The sequence below is a fragment of the Pelobates fuscus genome, chromosome 3 (genome assembly GCF_036172605.1).
Source record: "Pelobates fuscus isolate aPelFus1 chromosome 3, aPelFus1.pri, whole genome shotgun sequence".
NCBI classification, from domain to species: domain Eukaryota; kingdom Metazoa; phylum Chordata; class Amphibia; order Anura; family Pelobatidae; genus Pelobates; species Pelobates fuscus.
Genome location: NC_086319.1, coordinates 78,721,998 through 78,730,368, shown reverse-complemented (window position 1 = coordinate 78,730,368; position 8,371 = coordinate 78,721,998). Strand labels below are relative to the sequence as shown.

The 8,371-nt window shown below is 46.7% G+C and overlaps 1 protein-coding gene across 2 annotated transcripts in view; it reads left to right on the top strand.

The window, feature by feature from the left end:
* Positions 1-542: 542 nt before the first annotated feature.
* Positions 543-8,371, top strand: part of RNF44 (ring finger protein 44) — a 43,774-nt gene continuing 35,945 nt past the window's right edge. Inside the window, exon 1 of one of the 2 annotated variants that reach the window (XM_063447279.1) lies at positions 543-737. The gene's annotated coding sequence lies outside the window, so the exon portion shown is untranslated. The remainder of the gene's footprint in view (positions 738-8,371) is intronic. The other variant, XM_063447274.1, reaches the window with a different exon arrangement.

Below are 8,371 nucleotides of genomic sequence, written 5' to 3'. Positions count from 1 at the left end.
GACTGTCAGGGCTTTATATATGGATGTGATGCATGTTACTGATTGGTTTAAAGTTTTCTGATTGACTTGTGCTGCTGGAGGCATAAAGTAAAGAAAGTTATGCAAAATACTCGCCTCCTGTCATTATTAAAATTAAGATTATAGGTACACTACGTTAGCATAATCTACAATTTGAGGCTAAAATACCCAAACTGTATGGAAAGCTGAATGGGGGAATTATTTCCAGTTTAGTGGAAAACTTTGAATGCACAGCAATTCACACTTTAGTGCATAACCCTGCATGTGACTAGTTATCCTTTCCCTGTTCTCCTCCCTCTAAGTCGGTAGTTCTAGCCCCACATCTCTCTCCTGGGATCATGATGTCTATAATGCCATGAGTAACAGTGACCTCGGTATATAAACATTACGGGAGGCGCTGTTCCCTGGACCACGTGACCGTGTTATTACGGTAATGGCTGCCTGTTGTCCGCGTGTTAGGGGGATTACGGTAGCGTTGGGTCACATGCCCGTGTGGTCCAGTATTTACGGCAGTCTCTCTCTCCCCCCCGCCCCAGTAGTTCAGTCCCGGGGAGGGGGGAGATCTTGCCGGTGTGTTCGGATCCGGTTTTCGAGGCCAGACTTGTGAATGACCGGCCTTCCGTGAGCGCCCCTCCCGGCGCGGATGGTGGGGTCTCCAGAGCGGTCCTTTATAGCGGGGGGGAGGCGGGTAACCAGCGGGCGCCAGGCATCCCGGGCAGGTAAGGCACAGTGATGGGTTCCTGTGTGCAGCCCGGCATGGGCTCTGGGTCTGATAACTTACAGCTCTGCACGGGAGGCTGGGGTGGCAGTGTGGCCTGGCCTGGCCTGGTAAATAGCCCGGTATATGTAAACACAGAGCATCACACTGAGCCAGCCCCTTCAGGCATCCAGCCCCATCACACTGAGCCAGCCCCTTCAGGCATCCAGCCCCATCACACTGAGCCAACCCCTTCATCCAGCCCCATCACACTGAGCCAACCCCTTCATCCAGCCCCATCAGGCATCCAGCCCCATCACACTGAGCCAACCCCTTCATCCAGCCCCATCACACTGAGCCAGCCCCTTCAGGCATCCAGCCCCTTCACACTGAGCCAGCCCCTTCAGGCATCCAGCCCCATCACACTGAGCCAGCCCCTTCAGGCATCCAGCCCCATCACACTGAGCCAGCCCCTTCAGGCATCCAGGCCCATCACACTGAGCCAGCCCCTTCAGGCATCCAGGCCCATTACACTGAGCCAGCCCCTTCAGGCATCCAGCCCCATCACACTGAGCCAGCCCCTTCAGGCATCCAGCCCCATCACACTGAGCCAGCCCCTTCAGGCATCCAGCCCCATCACACTGAGCCAGCCCCTTCAGGCATCCAGCCCCATCACACTGAGCCAGCCCCTTCAGGCATCCAGCCCCATCACACTGAGCCAGCCACTTCAGGCATCCAGCCCCATCACACTGAGCCAGCCCCTTCAGGCATCCAGCCCCATCACACTGAGCCAGCCCCTTCAGGCATCCAGCCCCATCACACTGAGCCAGCCCCTTCAGGCATCCAGCCCCATCACACTGAGCCAGCCCCTTTAGCCATCCCCTTCATCCAGACCATTCATCTAGCCTCACCACATTAATCCAGCCCTACCACATTGAGCCAGTCCCATCAGCAATCCTATTCACACTGAGCTAGCCACCCCCTTGATCCAGACCCATCACGCTGAGCCATTCCCTTCATCCGGACGACCTCCATGCTCACTAGCCATAAACAAGGCCGCTTGATACACTGATGATGGGAGGGTTATAACCAGCATACCCAGTGTGCCTAACTTGCAGAATGTTTTGTGAATTTTAAGCTTTGTATATCAGTTATCTGCTGGGGCTAAGGTTGCCAAATTAACTACACCTAATTAAAAAATGTATCTTTTACAACTTTATGCTGTTGGACAGTGCACGAAGAGAACTATCCTGTAGAAAAACCAAAGTATTTAGCTTAATATCCAGTTGATTTTCTTTACTAAAACAATGGAATTCTGCCTGTCTCATGGCTATAGTATTCCTGTGCTATCCTTAGTTTGTGTGTAAAACCTAGCCAAATCTCTATTTGTGCCCGACTTTTACCACTTGGAATGTAACTTGCTACAATTTAGTGCAAAGGCCCCAGTAGGTTTGAGAAGTCTGTGGAGCTTGGAAGGCTTGCCCTGTCTCTATTAATGCATTGTCAGCTACTGGAGAGCTTTTACAGCTTTGCTATTAGTGTCTTGCTTGCTATCTGTGTTATGCACCGTTTTCTGTTGTGGTTGACATTCTGTGAGGCGTGCTATAAAACAGGTGGGATTCTACCTTGTGGTTTCCCCTGCTCTGCAAAAGGGTTAATGCATACCAAAAATTGCCTTTTAGTGGCAGTAGAACCTAAATCGTGTATCCAGTCACGATGTATAGTGAGTTCATTGGATGGACCTGTACTTTTGCTACAGGAGAGGTTGTTAAAAAAAAAAAAGTGACACTCTCCATCGAAATAAACATTTTTACAGATTCACTTGATTTGCCCAATATTTGCCCAATATTTAGGCTAGCTGCAAGTTTGTGAACTGTCTTGGTAGTCATTGACTATTCAACATCTCACAATACACTCTGAGCAACACTTGGTGGTCGTCTTTAAAGAGATGGTTATTGCTGTATGTTGACATCATCTTCCCTTTAGTAATGCCCACTTAAGTAACTGATATGCAACTGATATTCAGTTTCGGAAGTTTTCAGTTTATCCAATGCTTCACAAAAAAAACAAGGTCATTGGAGTGCATTGAGTGCACACTGGTGCAATGAATCTTAACATATGCACAACTTTAAAAGCATTCAGACCTCTGTAAATATCCACTCTTCATCCCCCCTTTTTATTTTTATTTTTTTTCCTTCTGTAAGTTACTACAATCACACTACTTAAAGTCACTCTGCTCCTCTAACCTTAGTCATTTTAATAAAGCCTTCAATAATTTGTGCTTAGACTGATAATTGTATTTTTCTAAATGCGTTTGGATTGTCATTCTAAATGTAAATTTTAATTTACATATCCCAAAGCAAAAATCAGATGTGAGATCAATTTTTTCCCCAGTTTTTATTTGAAACTATTTTCAAAGTACAGACAGTAGCAGTGTATAATAACATTTTATAAATGTCTATTGTGAGATCTATTGTTATATTGTCATTTACAAATGTCACTTTTTTAATTTTTAATTTTGTTCTTATGTATATAGTTGATATCCCCAAGCTTGGGATAGTCTCACTAATGTCAATATAAAGATGTCTACAGATCCTTAACTTGATTAAGCCCACTCCTATCTTGGTTGGTCATACCAGATAACAATAATCTGGTTTGATTAGCATGTGTAGCTACTAGCAACCTTTTTAATTAGAATTATTAAAGGAACACTATAGGGTCCGAAATACAAATGTATATTCCTGACCCTATAGTGTTAAAAACTATTTAGGTGGATGGCTCCCCTTAAAAGGAAACCACTTTCCTTTAGTCCAGAGCTGCATGGGTCTGCAGACTCCACCTTCTAGATAATCAGAATTGATGATATCTGCCAATCCAATGCTTTACTATAGGAAAGCATTGGGAAACCATTGTGCACGCGCAACAAAACTCCATGCTGGCTCATCAGAATCGCCTCATAAAGGTTCACTGACTCCATGAATCTCTATGGATAAAGTTAATCACCTCCATGCAGAGTGTGGAGATGCTGAACGTCCATCGTGCGTGATGTGCAGCAATGGCCCAGGAAGCACCTCTAGTGGTTGCCTTGGTGACTGCCACTGGAGGTGTCCCTAGGAGCAATGTAAAAACTGCCTTCTTTTTTTTTTTTTTTATTTTTTATTTTTTTTTAAATGAGTGTTTACAGCAAAATCTGCAGGGACTGACTATAGATGCCAGAATAACTACATTAAGCTGTAGTTGTTCTGGTATGCTTGCCTCAAAGCTATTCCTAGATTAACCCAGGGATCATGTGAGGCACATTGTATGGAATTTCCTAAAGAATTTTTGTTCTAAATTGTATATCAGGGAACCACTTGCACTGATGCTGTTAACCCTGGCAGTTGGCCTCCTGGGATCAGTCAACATTCATGGAGTACGAATTAGAGAGAAAAATCAAATTCAGCATATATATATGCAAAAAACTAATCCCTAGACACTAGAAAAATATAATCCTTGGCATGCTGCATAATGGTCAGTGGGGGTTTATATAACCACAAAGGTCTGGCAACGTTTGGCTTGACAAAGGCACCAAGAGACAAAATGTTGCCAGGCCTCGGTGGCTGAATAAACTACTACTGAGCTTTGTGTGCTGAGGATTCTTTTTCCTTTTATACTATGGAAATCTGTAGATGGATATCACGAACAAATACTGCTTTTTTTTTTTTTCTCTCACCTTATTAATTCTACTTATCAAATTCTTGACCAGATGGGAATAATTCTAGTGCTGTAGGTCAGAGCTGGTGAAAGCAGGATAGTGTCTCTAGCTAAGCATATGCCTTGAATTCCCATGTATTATTGCTCTGTTCTCTAAGAGGGTGTGTTTTTTGTTTTTCCTGAACACCTGCTGCCCCTGTACACATGTGGTTGCCAGTTTTTCATAGAACATGCAGTGTTAAGCCAGAACCTGGCTCTCAAACACTGGTGGTTTGATAAATATAGCTAGACTTCCTGGTCAGGTTACTGGTGCTCTTAATCGGTTATCTTAACACGCTAGTAGCCTACTTTATAAAAAAAAGTATATTGCAGCATTTTATTCTAGGTAGAAATTTGTATGTTTGTGGTCATGTAGACGCGGCAAATGACAATATTCCAATTGTTGACAAAAATATTTTGGTTTCTTTATTGGGCTTGATGGTGATTTTGAACCAGTGTACTGTGGCATACTGGTGTGCCACAAGCCACCTCAAATGGACATCAGGGCTGGATAAGTTGATTGAATGCGGTCTATGCACATATTGTAAATCCGTTGGCACTGAAATATGGTGACTTTTGATATAAGCTAAAACTGGCTAATGAACTTTGCAAGTAAGTCACGACTTATTAAATGTACCTTTATGATGTGCAATTAAATTAAATCTTTATTTTTACCTCTCATTGAAGTGTGCCTTGGTACAATAAAACTTGGGAACCGCAGGAATAGAGGCTATCTGAGTCTGGAATGAAAGGAAATCCTTTGCAAAATAATGGTGCGATTTCTAATGCATCATAAAATTATGGGTATTTTATTAATTGTGGAGGATTTCCAACAAGATTTGTGAATTTGTAAGCCAAAATGACTGCATTTAAAGTCGTTTTTTTCCAGCATAGCTGTCTTAGCTCTAACATCACAGTAAATTTTCAAACATTTTTGTGTGTTTTTAGTGAATAACTTAGTGCCAACATATTCCACAGCGCTGTACAAAAAGTAAGCAAGACAAATGTTTGACTTTAACAAAATATGATTGACCTACGTACGTGGAGAGGGCCCTGCCCTAATGAAAGTACAGTCTTAAAGCGGCACTGTCATGCCGAACTTACCTTTCCTCAATCTCTTCCTCTTCTCCCCCTCTCTCGGGATCTGTTATTCTTTTCTTCCTGTCTCCTTTAGTTTTCTTTAAAACCATAAGACAAAGTAGGGACTCTTTGTCTTATGGGATTCCTCCGCTTGACCAGCTCTGACCAGCGGAGGAGCAAAGTGTGCTTCATTTCCGCTGGTCAGAGCAATTTTCCCATGATCCCTAGCTTTCCTCCCTGTTCCCACAATGCTTCCTGTCAGTATTGCCAAACGTCCTGTCACTTAGACAGAACGCCGGCAAAACTGCCGAATTGCATCCTAACAGAATTCTCCATTGGTGTTAGGATGCAATTCGGTACTTTGTTTGTATCGGAATTTCATTCTAATGAATGAAACTCCGATCCTATTCATTGCCGCGGCTGCATCTTGCAGCCGCTTAGTAGATAACTCCCTAATTCCCACGGTATCAGGGAGCTATCTACTAAAAGGCTGAAAGACCTGAATTGGTCTTTCAGCCAACTTTACTAATACTAAGTAAAGATTACTTAGTATTAGTAAATAATATGCCCCTACTCGCTATACCGCGAGTAGGGGCATGTCTAGTAAGCAGTGAGCAGCCTGTGGCTGCTCACTGTAAAAAACAAAAAACAAAAAACACCCCCCCTCCCCTGCGCGGGGTTAAAGATTGGGGGGGGGGACCTACTGCCCCCCCCCCGGCCCCCACCCCTGCGCGGTGGGTGGGGGCCCTAATAAAACAATAAGGGGGGGGGGACCTACTGCCCCCCCCCCGGCCCCCACCCCTGCGCGGTGGGTGGGGGCCCTAATAAAACAATAAGGGGGGGGGGACCTACTGTCCTCCCCCCCGGCCCCCACCCCTGCGCGGTGGGTGGGGGCCTTAATAAAACAATAAGGGGGGGGGACCTACTGTCCTCCCCTCCCGGCCCCCACCCCTGAGCGGTGGGTGGGGGCCCTAATAAAACAATAAGGGGGACCTACTGTCCTCCCCCCCGGCCCCCACCCCTGAGCGGTGGGTGGGGGCCCTAATAAAACAATAAGGGGGGGGGACCTACTGTCCCCCCCCCCCGGCCCCCACCCCTGAGCGGTGGGTGGGGGCCCTAATAAAACAATAAGGGGGGGGACCTATTGTCCTCCCCCCCGGCCCCCACCCCTGAGCGGTGGGTGGGGGCCCTAATAAAAACAATAAGGGGGGGACCTATTGTCCTCCCCCCCTGGCCCCCACCCCTGCGCGGTGGGTGGGGGCCCTAATAAAAACAATAAGGGGGGGGGGACCTACTGTCCTCCCCCCCGGCCCCCACCCCTGAGCGGTGGGTGGGGGCCCTAATAAAACAATAAGGGGGGGGGACCTACTGTCCTCCCCCCCTAGCCCCCACCCCTGCGCGGTGGGTGGGGGCCCTAAATGAACCCCCCCCCCATCAAGGTGACTAGGGGTCCCAAGCCCCTAGTCACCCCCCACCCAAAACATTCTATCCCCTACCTACCCCCCTCACCCTAAAAATAGTGAGGGGGGAATAAAATAACTAACCTGTAAAAAAAAAAAAATTAAACTTACCATTTGACGTCTTCTTTTTTCTAAATTCTTCTTACTTCAGCCCCCCAAAAGGCCAAATAAAAATCCATAAACCCGTCGCACTTTTAAAAAAAAAACAAAAAAAACCGAGCGCAAACAAAAATTAATCCATCTTCACCCATGGAGGGCACGCCGTGTACTGAGCTCCGCAGGGCGGGTCAAGGCTTATAAAGCCTTGCCCCGCCCTGCAATTAGGCTTAGAACACAATGATTGGTTGGTTTAAGCCAATCACAGTGCTCTGTGTCATTTTACAAGCGTGGGAAAATTCCAAAGAACTTTCCCACGCTTGTAAAATGACACAGAGCACTGTGATTGGATGGATTTCAAACCATCCAATCACAGTGCTCTGTGTCATTTTACAAGCGTGGGAAAGTTCTTTGGAATTTTCCCACGCTTGTAAAATGACACAGAGCACTGTGATTGGATGGCTTGAAAACCATCCAATCACAGTGATCTGTCATTTTACACAGCGTGGGAAAGTTCTTTTGAATTTTCCCACGCTGTGTAAAATGACACAGAGCACTCTGATTGGTTTAAACCAACCAATCATTGTGTTCTAAGCCTAATTGCAGGGCGGGGCAAGGCTTTATAAGCCTTGACCCGCCCTGCGGAGCTCAGTACGCGGCGTGCCCTCCATGGGTGAAGATGGATTAATTTTTGTTTGCGCTCGTTTTTTTTTTTTTTTTTTTTTTTTAAAGTGCGACGGGTTTATGGATTTTTATTTGGCCTTTTGGGGGGCTGAAGTAAGAAGAATTTAGAAAAAAGAAGACGTCAAATGGTAAGTTTATTTTTTTTTTTTTTTTACAGGTTAGTTATTTTATTCCCCCCTCACTATTTTTAGGGTGAGGGGGGTAGGTAGGGGATAGAATGTTTTGGGTGGGGGGTGACTAGGGGCTTGGGACCCCTAGTCACCTTGATGGGGGGGGGGGGGGGGTCCATTTAGGGCCCCCACCCACCGCGCAAGGGTGGGGGCCAGGGGGGGAGGACAGTAGGTCCCCCCCCCCTTATTGTTTTATTAGGGCCCCCACCCACCGCGCAGGGGTGGGGGCCAGGGGGGGAGGACAGTAGGTCCCCCCCCCTTATTGTTTTATTAGGGCCCCCACCCACCGCTCAGGGGTGGGGGCCAGGGGGGGAGGACAATAGGTCCCCCCCCCTTATTGTTTTATTAGGGCCCCAACCCACCAAGCAGGGGTGGGGGCCAGGGGGGGAGGACAATAGGTCCCCCCCCTTATTGTTTTTATTAGGGCCCCCACC